The sequence below is a fragment of the Triticum aestivum genome, chromosome 4B, assembly GCF_018294505.1.
Source record: "Triticum aestivum cultivar Chinese Spring chromosome 4B, IWGSC CS RefSeq v2.1, whole genome shotgun sequence".
NCBI lineage: Eukaryota > Viridiplantae > Streptophyta > Magnoliopsida > Poales > Poaceae > Triticum > Triticum aestivum.
Window position 1 is genome coordinate 41,735,613 of NC_057804.1, and position 3,287 is coordinate 41,738,899.

The following is a 3,287-nucleotide window of genomic DNA, read 5'->3' on the forward strand; positions in this document are numbered from 1 at the left end:
TCATGTTTTGGAGCTTGCTATCGTACTTCATCCCCCGAGAATCTCGCAACATCATCTCGTTGATTTGCGTTGCAAACCTTCATTTTTCTTTCTAGACTTGATGAGTCTGGAATATTCTGACATCAACCAGATCTGAATCTTAGGCAGATATGATGGTTGGAACGTTTCCCAAGAACTATAATATTGGTCCCTCTATAACGCGGTAAGGTGGATGTCGTGGCCAACACACCCTGCTGGAAGACCTATTGTTATCTTGATTGAAGAAGTTGGTCACCTCCCCTAAGGTGCCCCATTATGGTATCATGGCAACTCAACTACTCGCTACATTGACAACTGTTCACCACCTTCTTAAGTGTGGAATTGTTGCCTTCCTAGTGAACCTTCGTCATCTGTCTTACTCCATCCCTCCAGTTGTTTGTTCCGTGTCTCGGCTTGAGAGATGTTGCTATGTCTCATTCCCTGAGTTGATCCTAAGTTGTTCGACCTTCAATAAGATCGATCCTTTTAGATTTTTTTCCCTATCCTCTCTTGTCATGTTGGCTGGAGTTCTCAGAGCAACACGACGAGACAAGATGGTGATTGAATCAACGTTCATTTGAAGTGCAAACTAGGTCGTGAAGATTGCATTAGTTGCATTTCCCCTTCATTATACCCTATGCTTGAATCTCGGGACGAGATTCTTGTTTAGTGGGGGTGAGTTGTGACATCCCTAGCTTCCGGTGCTGCCTAGTGATTGCATCTTGCTTGCATCATGTCTAAATTTCTTTGAAAGTTGAAATGGGGATTGTTCAAACCCTAGCATCAAAAGGAATTCAAATAGGTTCAACCAAAATATTTTTCAATGATTTCAAAATGCCCTTTAAAAATGTTCATCATTTTTGGATCAAGGTGGAAGCATCTACCAAAAATGGTTCACATTTTTGCAGGACATATTTGGACTTTGAATTAACCCAAACATATTTGAATTGGGGCTATTTAAATGCTATATATATTTTAGATGCTCCAAAAATGTTGGAAATTGTTGAGGGTCACTGGAATAATTCAGAAAGCACCCATAATTATTTCCAGGATTTTATGAAATGGTTTAGCATTATTACTAAACCAAAACAGAGAAACAAAATAGAAAAACAGAAACCAGAGAGAGAGAGAGAACTTACGTGGCCTCACCTGCGTAGCCCACCAACCGGCCCAGCACTGTAGCTGGCCAGCCCAGCCCACCACCGCCTCCCTCCCTGTCGTCTTCCTCCTCTGTCAGGAGGACGCGCGTGTGGCCGACGCGCGCACGCACGCGCCCCGGCCACCTCCTGCTTGCCGCTTCCCTCTGGACCCCGGACGACGCCATGCACGCAGCGTGCCCAACCCTCTCACCCTCGCCCATTTTCCCCTCTCTCCCGCAAGAACACGAGCGCAACCGAGCGAGCTCGTCGCCGCCGACGCCATTTACCGCGGCCACAGCCACCCCCTTGCTCCCCTGACCTATCCAAGAGCTTCGGGACGTCTTCCTCATCCTCTCCACCAAGCCATGGAACTACGGACGCGCCACAATGTCGCCAGCATCGCCGTTTCCATCGCCGGCCGCCGTGGATCCTCGTCGTCGATTCGAGAGCTACCGGACGTCCCCGAGCCCGCTAACCATCCCTGCAGCTCCGCGGTGAGCCGCTGACCCGATTCCCCCTTGCCCCGTCGTCCCTAGCATCCTGTAGTTGCCGTCCCCTTGAGCTCCGAAGCTCGCCGCCGTCAGGCCTCATCGCCACCGCGGCCAGAGCTAGCTATGACCGCAACCGAGCACTACAACATGCTCAGCACGCCGTCAGGAGTCCATAGCACCCACCCGTTGTTCCTGCCATGCGCTGCAACACCGTTCTCGCTGAGGTCCGAACTCCGGCCACCGCGGTTGTCGTCGTCGCCGACGTTCCCGGCCTCCCCGCACCCAACCGCTTGCACCACTGATGCGGCACCCATCCAGCTCGCCGTAGAACCCAACCGCGCCCTAAGCGGTGCCCTGTAGCGTGAACCCGAGGCGTCTCTGCCGTCCCGTTGGTTGTCGCCAGCCAAACTCCAGCGTGCCGACGTGGCCGCGAGATTAGTGCTAATCACATCAAGTTAACCAATCTATAGTCACTGACTAGTGGGCCCAGCGCCCTAATAGTTTTAACTTAATCACTAATTAGAGCAAGTGCCACTGACATGTGGGCCCAGGCCTTAACTAATCTAGATTAGGTCTAGTTTAATTTTAATTAACTTTGTTAGTTAACCGTGTCACTGACGTGTGGACCCCACACGTCAGGTTTGACCTGGACCGTCTCCATTGACTGCTGACGTCACAGCGATGCAATGTTGACGCAATAAAGTATTTTCTGGATTTAATCTTATTCAGGAAATTCCAGAAAATAGTATAAACTTCTAAAAATCATAGAAATTTAACCGTAACTCCAAATGAAATAAATTATATATGAAAAATGATCAGAAAAATCCAATCTATCCATCTGCACTAGTTTCATGCATGTTTAAACAACTTAAACCTGCTGTTTATTTCAAAACATGATACTGCACTTTATAAAGTCATAGTTTGAATTTAACTTGAACCTTGGGTTCAAACTAACTCAAACCCATCTAATTATAGTTGCATTAGCCCAACACACTCATTTTGCCATGTCATGATCATGCATCATATTGTGCATTGCATTGATTGTGTTTCCTTTTGTGTTGCCGGTATTTGTCCCCTCTCGATAGACGTGATACCGACGATGAGATCGATGACACCAATGAAGAGCTATACTATCTTCAGAAGTGCCAGGCAAGCAAAACCCCCTTGTTCATTCCGATACAATCCCACTCTCTCGCTCCTGCTCTATTTTATTGCATTGGGACAACAACGGTAAAATTGTTATTTGCTGCGGTAGTTGAACCCCTTTATCCTCCGCATGACCTGTCATTGCCACAATAAATAGATGAAACCCACTAGCATGAGTAGGAATTGTTTGAGCCCTAATGTGCCTACTCATTCATGCTTATTTGTCATGCCTGCTACTGCTTAGAGTTGAGTCAGGTCTGATTAATCGGGAATGAATTGGAAAGTGGTGAACATGTCCTACTGTGTATGAGTTAAGTGTGTGAACATGATTTGGTAAAGGTAGCGGTGAGAGGCCATGTAGGAGTACATGGTGGGTTGTCTCATTGCAGCCGTTCTTAGGAACTGAGTTCTGTGTTTGTGATCCATGAACAGTTACTACCACACATTGGGTTCCGGTAACTCGACCCCTCTCGACTTATTAATCAACATGATC